The sequence below is a fragment of the Lathyrus oleraceus genome, chromosome 7, assembly GCF_024323335.1.
Source record: "Lathyrus oleraceus cultivar Zhongwan6 chromosome 7, CAAS_Psat_ZW6_1.0, whole genome shotgun sequence".
In the NCBI taxonomy this organism is placed as follows: domain Eukaryota; kingdom Viridiplantae; phylum Streptophyta; class Magnoliopsida; order Fabales; family Fabaceae; genus Lathyrus; species Lathyrus oleraceus.
Genome location: NC_066585.1, coordinates 455,048,860 through 455,067,247, shown reverse-complemented (window position 1 = coordinate 455,067,247; position 18,388 = coordinate 455,048,860).

Sequence of the window (18,388 nt, the reverse complement as noted above, 5' to 3'; positions counted from 1 at the left end):
TTTGTCGGAAGAGTAGGGCACAGGGCCAGATGGCTTAATAATCAGAGAGGGAGAAGCCTTCTGCTTGCTGCCATCATATCTGACAACAACAGGCTCAGGTAATCTGAATACGGGTGATATAACATTCACTTCATCCTCATCACGATTCTGAAGTATCTCGATCACACCCTGATCCAGCATTTCTTGGATGTCTTTTCTGACTTGACGACATCCCCTCTCATTGACGGTACATACACGACAGCTGTCATGGTCATGCTCGTAGTGACGGTATCCACACAACAGTCTATGCATCTCTACCAAAGATTGTCGGATATGGTTGACATATCAGACCTTGTACTTGCCAGGGCAATCCTGAACCATATTAACAGCAGATTTCCCATGCTCGGGCAATGGGTTCTTCTTGACATTAGGACCTACATCCTCGAAAAACAGAATACCGCTTCTAACAAGGTCTTGAACCTTGGTCTTGAGAGGGTAACAGTTCTCCACATCATGACCGGGAGCACCGGAATGATAAACACAGTGAAGCTCAGGCTTATACCACCACTGAGGGTTAGTCGGTATAGCAGGTGGGTCACGTGGAGTAATCAACATCCTTTCAATCAATGAAGGATATAGCTCTACATAAGTCATTGGAATAGGATCAAAATTGACCCTCTTCCTATCATAGCTAGTGCTGGTTTGATTGTTGTTTCGAGGCTGGTAGGCCTGCTGTTGCGGACGATGCTGCTGTTGCTGATACTGTTGATGTTGCTGTTGATGGTTCTGATGCTGATAATGTTGATTCTCTCTGAATGCAGGTGCTATATGAGCGACCTGGTGCTGGTTACTGGCGGGACGCACAACCTTCCTCTTCATAGAGGGTCTTCTTGATTTAACATGGGAGGTCACAACATGTGCCTCTCCATCTTTCTTCTTAGCAAACGCCCCATAAAGTTTGGCAGAAGAGCCTTCTTCTCTAGTCAGGCGCCCTTCCCTGACTCCTTCTTCTAGACGCATCCCCATGTTCACCATCTCGGTGAAGTCAGAAGGAGCGCTATCAATCATCCACTCGTAGTAGAAAGACCTTAAAGTCTTGAGAAAGATCTTCGTCATTTCCTTCTCTTCGAGCGAGGGCACAATTTGTGCAGCCAATTCTCGCCACCTCTGGGCGTACTCCTTAAATGTTTCTTTCTCCTTTTGGGACATGGCCCTCAGCTGGTCCCTATCGGGAGCCATATCAATGTTGTATTTGTATTGCTTAACGAAAGCTTCGCCAAGGTCGTTGAAGGAGCGGATGTTCGCACTATCCAGACCCATGTACCATCTCAAAGCGGCACTGGACAGGCTGTCCTGGAAGTAGTGGATTAGGAGTTGATCATTGTCGGTCTGAGTCGACATCTTATGTGCGTACATCACAAGATGGCTGAGCGGGAAAGTGTTTCCTTTGTACTTTTCAAAGTCAGGTACTTTGAATTTGACAGGAATCTTGACATTAGACACTAAACATAGCTCAGCAGCAGATTTGCCGAAGAGGTCCTTCCCTCTGAGAGTTTTAAGTTCCTTGCGCAGCTCAAGGAATTGATCATTCATAGCGTCCATTTTCTCGTAGACATCTGGGCCCTCAGATGGCTCAGAGTGGTAAATGCTGTCATCTACTCTCGGCAAAGTATGCACGACTAGAGGTGGCACAGCAAGGACCGGGCTAGATGTCGGCAGAGAAGCAAATGTTGGGGAGAGGCCCTTTGGAACAAAATTGGGGGCATCCCCCAGGGAAACCCGGCTGGCATAGCGGATGGTGCAAAGTGAGCACTAGCAGCAGGCACGGTAGAGGAGCCTATCTTTGAAATGACCATCCTCTAGGGAGGAGTTGAAGGCGTTGGAGAAGACTGGCTTTGGGCGGCCAAGAATGACTCCATTAGGGCATTCAATCTTGCCACTTCCTCCTTGAGTTCTCTGTTCTCTTGCTCAAGGTAATCCATTAGTTTTGATGAGTTGGCTCTGGTGTAGTACCGGTGCGTCAGCTTGTCTTCAAAATAAATGAAGAACACAAAATTAGACCACTGAACAAGAAGCCCTAGAACAAAACCTGTTTATGCACATGATGCATGCAATGCTTGTGCATATGATTTATTTTTAATCAGAGGAACTCTATAGCTCTATTTGCAAATATTGGAAAATATTAATCATTTAGACATATATGGAATAATCACCTCGATAATATCTGGAAAAAAATTTACACCAAAGAAGTACAGTCTTGGTAACCAAATACAATACAAGAGAGAAGGAAAATGAACATCTTATGGAACCCTAAAAACAATCGTCCATAGCTCCCGAGACCGGAAGATAAGCTGCACGAAGCCTCTTCACCTCTCTCTCATAGGCTGCCTCCATAACTGCTTTCTCTTTGGCGAGTCGATCAGACTTCCTCTTCCAAAACCTGGAGGACTGAGGAAGAAGAGAAGTCACCACATCATCAGGCTCGTCGATAACCTGATGCTCCAAAAACTCTATCAACGCATCCTTATCTCTAAGATGTTGAAGTAGCTCCTCTCGCTCACGGACCCAAGCACGCGAACGGTTTTCATCTCTCAACTCCTCTACTCCTTGGTTATGGAGGGTTGAAGGCCCAACCATAACCATAGGTGTAGGTCTCGGGTAGTCATAGGGCATGTGGTACTCAGAAGCTCTCCTCCTAACCCACGAGATATAGGGTTCCAAAGCAATACAATTCTTCGGACCAAGCTCTTTCCTTCCCTTCCTATGAATCTTGCGCCAAGCACGAACCATCCTGCCCTTCAAGTTTTGGGGATCTTTACCCTCTTGAAAGAACACACCTTCTAACAGAATGTTATTAGGTTTATCCTTTAAGGGAAACCCAAGTTGACGATGTGCCAAAATAGGGTTGTAGTTAATCCCACCACGTGTACCAAGAAGAGGCACATTGGAGAATTCACCACAAGAGTCAATAATCTGCACACCATCATACACACGGTTGTACCAAAAAAATCATCATTAGTGAGAGACATAAGTCTCGTGGACCACCGTAGACATCCTTTGTTCTCCTTGAAGGCGAGCGTCTGTGGCAAGTGCGAAATAAACCACTTGTACAGCAGAGGCAAACAACACACAATGGTACCACCATCCTTTGCATTCCTCATATGCAAAGAGAAATAAGTGTCACCCAACAGAGTCGGAACGGGATTAAGAGTAGAGAAAATCCTAATGGCGTTCACATCCACAAAATTGTCGATGTTGGGGAATAACACTAGCCTCTAGATGAGAAGTACAAATATGGCTTCAAAGGCGTCCTCACTCAAGGCCTTCCCAAACATAGTAGCTTGAGCAATGAGGAAATCAGATGGGAGACCTTGAATTCCACCTTTGGTAGTCATATGAGCACCAATAATAGATTCATCTATATGCAACAAATCAACAATCTCTTGAGAAGAAGGAACTCTCTCCAAGCCACTGAACGAAAATTGATCTAGGATAGGTATACCCACAAGATAGGCATACTCCTCAAGCGTAGGCAAAAGCTGGAAATCTGGAAATGTGAAGCAACAGTACATGGGATCATAGAACTGCACCAAAACACTCATCAGACCTTCATCCACCTAAGTAGCAAGAATAGACAGAAGCTTCCCATGACGAGCCTTGAACTCCAAGGGATCTAATACATAGGATGTCAAACTCCTTAACTCTTTCAAGTCGGGTTGTCTGAAACTGTACTTCTTCGTATTCCTTCTTTGCTTATCCATGTCTGGAAATTTGCAAATAGACCTCTTAAGTTCCTTGAAAATGTTCTCATTGTTGATGATATGGACGTGTATGAATGCATGAATGCATGGATGCAACAATCACACTCAAGGATCAAGCAAAACACACCATACAAAGGTCACGGGATGGATTAAGTCATCCTTAATATCAATCATCCATTTTGGTGGATTATGGTTTACACCTTATCAACACCCAAGTTCCATTGATATTAAAGATATACAAGAACGGATCAACCGCGAATCAAGGTTTGTTGCAAGTCACGAACATGAAGTCTCGTTTAAGAACCACCCAAAGGGAGTGTACTATGGTTAAACCTGACAATCATGTTCTACAAGAGGTTCCCATAGTCACCATCCCATCTTTCGGATATTATCGGATAAACGACTACTTGTATTCCAAAAATATTCTCAAGAGAGACTCTTATGAGTGTAGTATCACGTAACAATCGTATCAAATCTTACACTTGAACGACCTTCGCACTACGTCCTAAAAATAGGCCAAGATGGGATAGGTAATATAAGGTCCTTGGCTTCTAAGGTATATATTGGAAAGAGTAATGCCTAACCACGACTACTCGTGTGACATTATTGATCCCAACATAACCTCCACCAAGTGAATCGGCTTGCAAGTCAACTTGCTAAGGAATAACTCCACACAAGTCAACAAGACTATGTCATTCTCCTATCATAAGTGCACTCGAGTTCGGGTAAAAAACTCATCTCACAAGAGACCACCAAGCACACAAGCAAATGATATATCAAGCAATTCATACATTACAAACAATACAGTAATCCCAAATTTGCACAAAAATATGTCACAAGTAATATTCAATACAATACAACAAAAGTGAAAAGTAGGCAAAACCCACTAGGCAAATTCTCTCCAGCAGAGTCGCCACTTTTCTATAGCGGGGTATTCGTTACCTTTAGATTTATTGACTAAATCAAAAGTAAATCATACAATTCGAGTCGCCACCGCACTTCTATTTATCCAAAGTAAAAGTTAGAAAGCGAATAAAAACCGAGAAGTTTTATCAATTTATTTACAATTTTGTGTTTGAATGGACAAACCCATTGCCTACGTACCATCTTAAAAAAGAGTAGGATCAAAACCTCGTAGTTCGAGGTAAAACTCTCAAAAGAAGTTGGTGAATTGATTGGTCAAAAGCCTTAAGGTTTTTTGTTATCAAAGGGAGAAAACTCAACCTAAAACCACAAATCCACCATGTGAGGAGAGCTTCAACATGCTAGTGAGGGGTTAACCCTATAATAAGCATGGAAGTCTTATAGTCCATCACTAAGGATACAAGTGAGTATTATATCAACCTCTAGGATAACTCAAACCTAATAGTTAATGTATATGAAAAGCTTTGGCAAAAGTGGCCATTGGAACCACAAAAACAATTAAGTGAGTTGTATTTACAAATGAAAAGTATTCACAAAGTAAGGTCAAAATTGACTTAAGATTCAATTCAAAATAAGTGTTATGAAAAAGAGTTTGAAAAATCAAAGGTATAGTGCCCAGGTTTCTAATTTTGAAGACAATTTAATGTTTGCACAAAACTTTGACTTGGGTTAGAGGTGGAGAGAAGGAGAGAATGGCTAGATCCTAAACATGCAAAGATGAGGGAAGAGAAATAAAACCACTTGGAGTTCCCTTCTTGAGATCATATAGATGATCCAAGTTGCTCCCTTCCAATGGAATTAGCAAGCAATAAGCAATTAACTCAAGCAATCAAATAAATTATCAATCAAGCTCCTAGGAATCTCCCAATTCGCTCTTGTATCTCTTATCTTGGATGTCCATGACAATGGTTCTTCTAATTGGCTCAAGTTTAGGATCCCTAGCACACAAGAACACACAAATCAAAAAGTTCCACAATACAAATAAAGAATGGACAAGAGTGAGTTTAGAATTAGGGGTCCTTTCAATTCATCTTCAAGATTAAGCATTCTAAAGGCATGAGGCCTAGTTGCTCTTCAACATATATAGCATTCTAAAGGCATGATGCCTAGTTACTCTTCAAACTCCATTAGCATAGGTAAAGTCCTAAATATAAGTCCTTTCTTCATTTGCATTGGGTTCACTCAAACAAAACACAACATGCACAAGACAATAATATATACACAATAATGTGCTCAAGTGAGCAAAAGGCAAATTGCATTAACATAAACATGAGCTCAAGTGAGCAAAGGGAAAAGGCAAATGAATTAATGTGCAATAAATTAAATTGCATTAAAGTAAATTGCAAGAATTAAATGCTTGAATTAAAAGTTAGTCATTAGTAGTTAGTGTTAGTGTGCCATAAGGCAATTTAGCGCTATGTTAAGCAATCGTAAGTGGACTAACGTAGTAGTCACACCTATCTGAGGTCGGTCAATAAAACTATAGGCAACAAACACAAGTTCGAGACCATGACTAGTAAGCCAAGCTCCTACAACTTGCCATGCCAAAAGAAAAGAAAGAATGACCTTGTATTGATTTAGGTTTTTTGCTTGACCAAGAAGCAACCTATCTCTAATGCAAAGCAATTCACTTGATCTTTGATCAAGATGAATTTGATTTGGATCAAAGAAGGTTAAGCCCCTCATATGTCAAGGATAACCACCAATCATTAACTCATTGATCAAAAAAGAAAAATAGAAGAAGAAGAAGAAGAAATGGAATGTACATAATTGAAATTCAAATGACATAAGCAAAATACATTGACCAAATATGAAATGAATCAACATCAATCAATGGTAAACATAAGTGAGATGAAGCTTAGAAATCAAGAAACAATAAAAATAATTTTGGTATTTTTTTGGAATTAAAATAATACTTGAATTAAAATAAACAAATAAAGGTCAAACTTCAAATCCAATTCAAATCAACTTGGAAAAGTCCAATTGGATCATCATAAGTTCAACATGGTCAAACAAGGTTTGACAAAAAATTTCATCATTTTTTGAAAACAGAAACTAATTTTAAACAATTAAAAATGAAAAGAAAATAACATAATTGAACTAAAATCTCAAATAAATCTCAAATCAATTAAGAAATGGATGAGAATATTTTTCATAGATTCATCATCATTCAAAGATGTTAAGAAAATATTTTTGGAATTTTGGAATATTGGAAAGCATTTTAAATGAATTAAAAATAACCAGAAAAGAGAAAATTCACAAAAAATATTAAATGGAACCATAAAAAATATTAAAAATCATTTTCAGAAACTAGAATTTAAAAGGGAAATACTGCAATTGGTCCCATATTTTTTGGATTAAAAATGAAGAAGTTATGAATTTTTGAAAATATTTGAAATAAAAGAAAATAAAATCAGAAATTAAAAATCACAAAAATCCTCAGCGCTTGGATCAACACTCATTAATTGATGTGGCTGATCACAAGGCTGGGAGATGTGCACGCATGGTAGACCAAAGTCAAAAGAGAAACACGCTGATTTAAAAAAGTCATAACATTGCATGACCCAGATTAGATCAGAGCAACAAATCCAATGGTCCAGAGCTCATCCACGTGGGGACGGTGGTGTACACCACCGTCTTCTCCGGCGAGACTCACCGCTCCGGCCAAGATTTGCAGGTTTTCAAAACCTCACCAAAATGCACGATCTATATATCTTTGGAAAGCTGGGGTGATGTACATCACCCCTGTGACCTTGATTTCTACTCTAGACTCTCATAAAAGCAGAAATCTGAGATAGAAATATATGGTGTTCAATCTGAGTTTGCTCAATTCATGAAATTAAATGCACAAATCAATTGCCACCCACATGAGGACTTCATAGGTGCCAACAAACACAAGAAATGATCAGTATTCAAGGAGTTTCGAATCAAAAAAGTTTGAACAACAACCTTTGAAGTGCAACTTTCAAACATTTGATCTACTTTAATTCTTTGATGTAACTTGTTCTTGAGATGGCAAGGAAGCAAGGTCTAGGAATTGAAGCTCAATGATCAACCAATGAAGTTGAAAATTGAACTGGAAAATTGAAAGAAAAACTCAGAATTCCTTTTAATGGAGGTTGGGATTTTACTTTTGCAGCAATTCAGGCGCCTTCAGGTTGGTTTTTGAAGAGGAATGAGGCTTCTATTTATAGCCAAGCATGATGCAAGCAATGAAATTCTCATGTGCATGTGAAGTTGGATCCTCCATACATGGGCCTGTACAGGCGCATGGGAGGCCCAAATGCAAGCTAAGATGCAAGTGAGGTGTTTTGGACGTGCAGATTTCATGGTTTAAGCTTGTGCATGGAATTTCAACATGTTATGCATAAATGAACACAAATTTTCTCCTCTTCGAAAATACCACTGGCCAAATTGAAACACAGCCATGTGGGTAATGGTTGGAAAGGTCTTGACATGAGGAACAAATAATATGTTGGACAAAAATCCATTTGGAGTTGGGAAATTATTGAAAATAGGCCATGAAGTTCAAGGTGCAAAACATGTATATGAGAATTTTGCCAAAATGGACCAACTTCAAGCCCTTCTGTTTCAATGATGCAAGCCTCAAATGAGAAAACATTCAACATAAACGTTGTATATATTTTCAATACAATCAATTTGGACTTAAATTTTGCATCATTTGGATTTTTTATGAGAAAGTTATGGGCACTTGAAATTGGACTTTTTCACATTTCAATGGCTTTGGTCCAAAGTGACCTATAATGTTTTGTATTATCACATGTGTTTCTTTTAGGATTATGAAAATTTGTCCAACATAACAATTGAAGTAGACATATTCAAATTTCCAATTCACTTGATCCCACCTTAAAATCATAAAAATGAAGCAGTTAGGTCCTTGGGAAGTTGACCCAAAATTAGGGTTTCAGTGAAAATGACCTATAATGTCTTGAAATGAATGATGACCTTACAAGCTTCAAATAAATTTTTGATGAACATGAAATTTGTTCATATGGTTCTTAAGAACAGGTTTTATCTTGGGGTCATTTTCATTTTACAAACACACCAAAAGTTAGGTATCAGTGGATTTCAAAATAGTCAGATGAATTGACTGATCGACTACTCAAGTCCAAACTTCAAATCTTAATGAATTAATGATTGAGAACACTCACATAAGCTCATATATGCATAAAATTATGAATGAAAGAACTTCCCTTGATTGAATTTGATCATGGGTTGAGGTTGCTTCATGAGCAAGGCACAGTCAATGCACAGTTGAATTAGGGTTTCCTTGGGAAACAATCCTCAAGCCCTTTGGTTTATCTTGATAAAATTGACAAATTGAGACACTTGGGAGGCAGATGTGATGATTGAGAGCTTTGGGAACCATTTTCATGCTTGCTTTCAACTTCATCAGGCCAGATCAATGAGTATAGGGCTCTCCTAGGAGCCTTGGATCACATGCTTGCTTGAGCTTCAAAACAAACAAAGTTAATGACATATTTTTGTGCTTTTGGTTAGTAAACACAATAGGAAAAGAAATAATATACAATTCAAGCATGCTTGGTGGTCTCAAACCAACTCAGACAAGTCCCAACCCAAGGGTAAGGAGCCAAGATGCTATGATCCTTGAGGCAAATGCAATGTGCAATGATATGATGCCATGAGGGATCTTAGGGTCAAAATTAGGGTCTTACAATTACCATTTTCAGAATAAAAGCAAAAAGTAAAAATAAACATCTAAGATGTGGATGAATATAATTAATTTTATGGATGATCAATTTAAAATGCCCAAACAATGTTCACTTCTCCCTTATAGGAGAAGGATTTTAAAATATAAAAGCAATTACTTATATCGATGCAAAATAAGAGGAATATCAATGGCAGTCCAATTGTTGCATGTCCCTCCATGTGTTACAAAGTTGGTGCAGTCTTCCTCTTCAGTATCCTCTAGCATAGCAGCTAAGTGTTGTTCATTGCCATGAATGAACCCTCCGCTACGGAAGCTGAGTTGCATATCTTCAAATATAATAGCTGACGAGCCTCTCTGGAACCCCAAACCAGTTTTGCCCTTGTTCTCGGAGACCTCTACCATGCGCCCCCACTGTTCAACATGACCTTCTTCAACAATCTTCTGAGCATCTTTCAGAGAGGACATAGGTGCCCCACATCTCTTCTCAGTAACAATAGATAAGGCTTGGAATGAAGTTCCAACCTCATCCTCAGCTTCAACATATGAGAAAGATGACAGATGTCTAACCAACAACGCTTTCTCTCCTCCCACAATCACTAGCTTGGCATTCTTGACAAATTTGAGCTTCTAGTGCAGAGTGGAGGTAACATCCCCTGCCTCGTGAATCCATGGCCTTCCCAATAAACAACTGTAGGTTGGGTGGATATCCATTACTTGAAAACTAATCTGAAAATCACTCGGACCTATCTTGACTGGAAGGTCCACTTCACCAATTACTGTTTTGCGCGAGCCATCAAAGGCTTTGACAATCACCCCACTATACCTCATGGGTGCTCCTTGGTAAGATAACTTTGACAATGTTGACTTCGGAAGCACATTGAGTGACGAACCGGTGTCAACAAGCACATTTGACAAAGCATCTTCTTTACAGTTCATTGAAATATGCAAAGCCATGTTATGGTTTCTTCCCTCTTCAGGCAGTTCTTCGTTACAAAAGCTCAAATTATTGCATGAAGTGATGTTAGCCACAAAAGTGATGCGCATGAATGCATGAATGCAACAATCACAAATAAGGGATCACACACAAGGAAAACAAAGGTCAAGGGATGAATCAAGTCTTTGTCAAGAGCAATCATCCATTTTGGTGGATTATGGTTTACACCTTATCAACATCCAAGTTCCATTGATATTGACAAGACTTGATTGGATCAACCAAGAATCAAGGGTTTGTCGCAAGTCACGATTTGGGAGTCTAGGTAAGAACCATCCCAAAGGAGTGAACTAAGGATAAAAACCTGTAGATCATGTTCTAAAAAGTTCCGAGAGTCTTAATTCCATCTATCAGATATTATAGGTTAAGATGACTGACTCATCGACCCATAATATTCTCAAGAGAAACTCGTCTGAGTGTAGTATCGCGTAACAACTGTTATCAAGTCTACACTTGAACAGTTTCCGCACTACGTCCTAAATAGGCCAAGATGGGTTAATGGTTCTAAGGTCCCCAGCTTCTCAGACCCAATTAGAAATACTAATACCTAACCACAAATACTTGTGTGACATTTCCAAATCCAAAGGAGTCTCCACTGAGCAGATGGATCTCAAGCCAACTTGTAAAGGACTACTCCACACAAGTCGAACATGACTATACCATCCTCCTATCTTAATTGCACTCAAGTTCGGGTTAGAACTTATCTCACCACTCAGAGATCACCAAGCACAACAAGCAGATTATATCATACATACATATATACAAACATCACATATATATAAATTTATTCACACAAAAAGTAGGCTAAACCCACTGGAGACTACTCCCCAGCAAAGTCGCCACTTAATTTCTATAGCGGGAAATTCATGATCATCAAGCTATTAACAAGCTAGAGATCAATTAATAAGAGTCGCCACCGCGCTTTTATTGTTTCCAAGGGAAAAGGGAAAAAGTACGAACACAACCCAAAAGTAAGAAGTTTTCAAATCAAAACTAATAAAAAGTCAGAGATCACAGGTAAGGGGGTTGGTTACACAGAGGGAAGGTGTTAGCACCTAAAGTATCCTAGGTACTCCTAGGGAGCCCTTTTTGTGTGCATATGTATTTGGTATAAAGTGATGTTTACAAACAAATAGAATGAGGGGATGAGAAAATAATTCATTAATTATATTTTTGTGTTTGACAAGACCTTCGGTCTTGTGCCTACGTACCAACATAAAAATGAGGGATTAAAACCTCGTAGTTCGTGATACAAATTTCAAAATGAGTGCATTGCTTTTAACAAAATTTAAGTTTGAAAGGCACAAAGGCCTAAAATGGTTTGAATGAGTTATTTCTTTTTGGCTTTTCGAAAGTTTAAGTCAAGTATAGTTAAGTTTATTCACAAGTTTGATTTAAGAAAAATGAGTTTGAAAATGCAATGGCATAAGGCCAAAGCTTCTATCTCTTTTGCAAAAGTGGTCAGAGTTTAGAACAAAAAATTGTTCACGCAAAGAAGGTTTTGAAAATGGAGGAAGAGATTTTGAAATTAAAGAAATGGGGAGAAGATGAAAAGACTACCATATGCACAAAATTTAAAAGTTTAGACTTGAAAAGATCTGGCCAAATGGGTAGCAATCCAATAGACAAAATTGTCAATAGAAACCCAGAGTTCCCTTGGACTTTTTAGAATCAAGCAACACACAAATGCATAATTATATTATCTTGAAGAGCAAAGGCATCAAATAAAGATGGCCTAATCCAAGCTTATCCATTCCATGATCTTCTTCAGAAATAGCCCATGTAACAGATGAATTCCACAAGTCACATGTTCAAAATAATAGCTTCACAATGATCATGTTGCAGATGAGCTTAGGGAGATCTTGAATGATACATCAGATGAAATTCAAATTGCAAGCACTTGGTTCTTCACAAATTGACATTGGCCAAGTCCTTTAGCTTAGGGAGGTTTCCTAGATTCTAAGTCCATTTGCTCAAGATCAAGCCAACGGTCCACTCAAAAGTTGTTTTAGGGTTTTTGTTGATTATTATGTACGTTAATGGTCAAAGACCACACAAACAAACAAAGTAACACAAACACAATATATCAAACAATATGGTCCAAGTGGACAAAGTGAAAGTTGCATTAACATAAACAATTAGAATGATATGTACAATGACAAATGAAATAAAGTGCTAAAAGTAAATTTCATTAAAGTAAAAGCTTGAAATTAAAAGTTAATGGTTAGTAAGTTAGAAGTTAGTTTTGTTTTGCTTTTCATTTCAAGACATTCTTTGGAGAACATTCAACCCACTTATCACAAGCATGGATCCTTGAACCAAAACATCTTCCAAAGGAAGAAAAGAAGGTCAAGTTTCCACACAATACCATGAAAGGGGGAGACTTACAATCTCAGTAACTAGAATGCTTATGCCTATTGTATCAAAAATTTAGCGCTATGTTAAGCAATCGTAATTGGACTTATGTAGAAGTCACAACTATTTGAGGTCGGACAATAGACTTTTGGTGTTAATGCATGTTAGAGACATAGTATTATGAACTATGCTCATGAAACATACAAAAAACATGCAAAAGGTGTGGCCTAATCTCATTCATACTCATGTCAAGTTTTCAATCAACTAGCATTAGGACTTTGAGATGTCATAGGCCAAATGGAAATGAATGAATGAAGAAGGGGAATTAGATGAAGAGGGAAGGGGATGAATGAGATCACAAATTGGTCAAAGGAGGAATTTTACCAAATTAATATCATTTATTCATTTTGGGAGATGGAATGTATATTCCATCAATCCCCTAAATCCAATGATATTAACTTGACAAAGTCAAATCAACCTTGACCAAGGCCCAACAACAAAAAGCAAACTCAACCAAGTCAACACAAATGGTCAACTCAATTTAAATGGCATTTATTCAATTAAAACAAATAATAAAATAGTGCATTTAATCAAATATATTTTGTCCAAATCCTAAAATCTCATCAAAACACCAAAGAAATGGCCAAGAGATTTATCATAGGTTAAACAAGGTCAAAGGACCTTGGAGAAAAAATTTCATAATTTTTGGACATTTAAAAATATTTTTAAGCAATTAAAAACAAATGCAAAATCAATTAATTCATGAAAAATATTAATAATGATCCAAAAAAATAATTTTAATTCATAATATGAAAGAGAAAAATATTTGAATTTTTATGGTGAAAGTCCCATATTTTTTGGATCAATATTGAATTTAATATGAATTATTGAAGAAAATGCAATTAAAATAAAATATCAGTGTGGCGGGGTATTCGTTACCTTTAGATTTATTGACTAAATCGAAAGTAAACATACAATTCTAGTCGCCACCGCACTTTTATTTATCCAAAGGAAAAGTTAAAAAGTGAACAAATACCAAGTAAGAAGTTTTATCAAATCAAAAACTAATAAAAATCTCAGAGATCTAGGTAAGGGGGTTGGTTATGAAATAGGAAGGTTTTAAGCACCCAAAACATCCTTAGTACTCTAAGGGAGCCCTTTTTGAAAAATGTATTATAGGTTGGTATTTGTGAAAATATTTGTGCAAACAAGATTGGAGGGATGAGAAAAGAATATATATTTTATTTACAATTTTGTTGTTTGAATGGATGAACCCATTGCCTACGTACCATCACAAAGGTAGGATCAAAACCTCGTAGTTCGGGGTACAAATCTCAAAAGATTGGTGAATTGATAGATCAAAAGCCTTAAGGTCTTTTGTTATCAAAGGGAGAAAACTCAACCTAAACCAACAATCCACCATGTGAGGAGAGCTTCAACATACTAGTGAGGGGTTAACCCTATAATAAGTATGGAAGACTTATAGTCCAATCACTAAGGATAAGGTGAGGTTTACATAAACCACAATGATAAGTCAAACCTATGACTAATGTTTATGAAAAAGGTTTAACAAAGGTGGTCATTGGAACCACAAAAATAACTTGAAGTGAGTTTTATTTACAAGTTAGAAGTATTTACAAAAATGAAGTCAAAGTATGATTAAGATTCATTCACAATGAGTATTAATGAAAAGAGTTTGAAAAATCAAAGGCATAAGGCCTAGGTTTCTAATTTGAAAACAATGTCAAAGTTTGCACATAAATGAGTTTGGCTTGGGTTAGAGTGGAGAGAAGAAGAGAAGGGCTAGTCCTAAACATGCAAAGATAAGAGAAGAGATAAAACCCTTGGAGTTCCTTTTCTTGAGATCATAAATATGATTCAAGATGCTCCTTTCCTTTGGACTTAGCAATCACTCAACCAATCAAACATATATTATATTCAAGCTCCTAGAATCTCCATTTGGCTTGTCTCTCTTAACTTGGCTATTCATCGCAATGGTCCTTCTTACTATCTCAAGATGGAATCCATATCACACAAGAGCTAACATCAAAAAGTTCACAACACAATAAAAGAAATGGACAAAGAATGAGTTTAGATTAGGAAGTCCTTTGAAGTCAACTCTTAGATTTAGCATTCTAAAGGTATGAGGCCTAGTTGCTCTTCAACTAATTTTAGCATTCTAAAGGCATGAGGCCTAGTTGCTCTTCAACCAATTTTAGCATTCTAAAGGCATGAGGCCTAGTTTCTCTTGAACTCCTTTAAGCATAGGTAAGGTCCTAATTCTAAGTCCTTTCTCCTTTTTGCATTGGATTCACACAAACAAAGACAAAACAAACACAAAGCAACAATATATTTATATACAATAATAAGTTTAAATGAGCAAAAGGAAAATGACATAAACATAAAATATGTGCTCAAGTGAGCAAAGGAAAAAGAAATATAAATAAATGAGCAAGAAAGTAAATTGCATTAAAGTAAATTGCAAGAAATTAAATGCTCAAATTAAAGTTAGTAGTTAGTAGTTAATGTTAGTGTGTCATAAGACAATTTAGCGCTATGTTAAGCAATCGTAAGTGGACTAATGTAGTAGTCACACCTATCTGAGGCCGGTCAATAAATCTATAGACAAATAAACATAAGTTAGAGATCATGAGTAGTAAGCCAAGCTCCTACAACTTGCCATGCCAAAAGAAAAGAAGAAATGCCTTGTATGGACTTTAGGTTTCTTGCTTGACCAAGAAGCAACCTATCTTGGACACAAAACAACTCACTTGATCTTTGATCAAGTTGAGTTTGATTTGGATCAAAGAAGGTTAAGCCTCTCATATGTCAAGACCAACCACAAATCATTAACTCATTGGCCAAAATAAAAAGAAGAAGTGAGATGAAGATGAAATGAATAAAAGGAGAACTCAAATGAAATATCAAAACACAATGATCCAATGTGAATCAAATCATCATTAACCAATGTAAAACATAAGAGAAATGAAGATTAGAAGTCAACAAGTCAAATATATTTTTTTGGTATTTTTGGAATTAAAATAAATACAAAATTAAAATGGACAAAATATGGTCAAACCTCAAATTCAATTCAAATCAACTTGGATAAGTCCAATTAAATTCTCATAGGTCTAACATGGTCAAACAAAGTTTGACAAAAAATTTCAACAATTTTTGAAAACATAAACTATTTAAAATCAATTAAAAACAATAAAAAAATAACACAAATGAATTAAAATCTCAAATAAATCTCAAATCAATTAAGAAATTGATGAGACTATTTTTCATTGACTTATCATGATCCACATGTGTTAAGAAAATATTTTTGGAATTTTCAGACATCAAAAAGTATTTAAAATGAATTAAAAACTATTAAAAACAAAATAATTCACAAAAAGTATTAAATGAAGTCACAAAAATAATTAAAAATCAGATTATGAAACTAGATTTTTCAAGAAATTTTTTGCCATTGGTCTCATATTTTTGTGACTTCAAATAAAATAGTTATCAATTTTTGAAATTAAAAGGAATTAAAAGAAATAAAACAGAAAATAGAAAATAGGAAAAATCAGCGCCCATTGGATCTGATTCATTAATTGACGTGGCATCATCCAAGGGCTAATAGGCACTGATGTACCATCTTCCAAAGTCAAGCGCGCAACACACTTATTTAAAACAAGTCATCCAAAGCAATGGACAAGATTAGATCATTCAGCCAAGGTCCAAAGGACCAAATGCGTCCATGTGGGGATGGTGGTGGAAACCACCATCTTCTCCGGCCAGTTAACAAATTTCGGACACCACGCGCAGGTTTTTTCAACCTCAACCAAAATGAAAAACAATGGTACCAAAATGAAGTTGGGGTGATGTACACCACCCCTGTAACCTTGGATCTTCCTCAAAGTTTCTATCTAATGAGAAATTTAACCTTGAAGATCAAGGTGTGCAAACTGAAATGTCTCAAATCATGAAATTAAGACCACCATTGGCCAGCCTTTTGCTCGTGGACTTCAGAAAACAATTTACACTAGAGAAATTCACATTGTAAACCAAGATCTAGATCAAAATAGTTGAGTGATATACCTTTGAAGTGCAGCTTTAAACAACACGATCTCTTCAAGCTTTTGATTCCAATTTGATCTTGAGGTAATGAGGATGCAAGGCTAAGGAATTAAGACTTGAAGATCAACTAAGGATGTTGAAATTCAAGCTTGAATTTGAAAAATGAAAATGGAAATTCCTTTGAGTGAGGTTGGGTTTTCACTTCAGCAGCCTTTCAGATCACCTTAAGGTTGATATTTGAATGAGGAAGCACATGTATTTATAGCTGAGTTGAAGGCATGGTGATGAAATACTCATGTGCATGAAGATTGGGTCCTCCATGCATGGGCCTGTACAGGTGCATGTGAGGCCCAAAAGTGAATGAAATTGCAAGCTGAGATCATTTGCAGATGGTTTGGACGTTCACAAGGCCTGGCATTAGCTTGTATTTCAAGTTTCAATGTGAATTACATAATTGAACATAAACCTTTAGCTATTCGAAAGTCACACATGGAAAATCCAAACATGTTGGTGTGAGTAGTGGTTGGAAAGCTGTTGACATAAGGAACAAAAGCTATGTTGGGCAAAATTCCATTTGGAGTTTGGAAATTTATGAAAATTGGCTTTGAAGTTTGAGGTACAAAACACGTCTAGGTTCCCTTTGATTTTTTTTGCCAAAAGTGATCAACTTCAAGCCCTTCTGTTTCAATGATGCAAGCCACAAATTGAAAATCCTCCAACATAAAAGTTGTATATATTTTCAATATGATCAATTTGGACTTAAAGTTTGCATCATTTGGATTTTTGATGAGAACCTTATGGGCACTTGAAGTTGGACATTTTTCAAATTCAATGGTTTTGGTCCAAAGTGACCTATAATGTTTTGTATTATCACATGTGTGTCTTTTAGGATTATGAAATTTTGTCCAACATAATAATTTAAGTAGACATCTTAATATTTCCAATGAAATTGGTATCACCTCAAAATCATAAAAAATGAAGAAGTTAGGTCCTTGGGAAGTTGACCCAAAATTAGGGTTTTAGTCAAAATGACCTATAATGTTTTGAAATGAATGATGACCTTAAAAGTTTCAAATGGAATTGGGATGAACATGAAAGTTGTTCATATGGTTCTTAAGAACAGTTTTTATCTTGGGTTCATCTTCATTTGACTAACACATCAAAAGTTAGGTCTCATGGATCCTCAGTTTAGTCAGATGACTTGACTAGTCAACTTCTCAAGGCCAAACTTCAAATTTTGATGAATGAATGATTGAGGATACTTTCATAAGCTCATATATGCATAAAATAATGAATTAAAGAACTTCCCTTGATTGAATTTGATCATAGGTTTAGGTTGCTTCATGAGCAAGGCACAGTTGATGCATAGTTGAATTAGAGTTTCCTTGGGAAACAATCCTCAAGCCCTTTGGGTTATCTTGATTAAAATGACAAATTGAGATACTTGGGAGACATATATGATGATTAGGAACTTTGTGGACCATTGTCATGCTTGTTCTCATCTTCATCTAGCCACTTCATTGAGTTTAGGAGCCTCCTAGGAGCAGGGGATCACATGATCACTTGAGCTTCAAAACAAAATGGTGTTAGTGACATATTTTTGTGCTTTTGGTTAGTAAACAA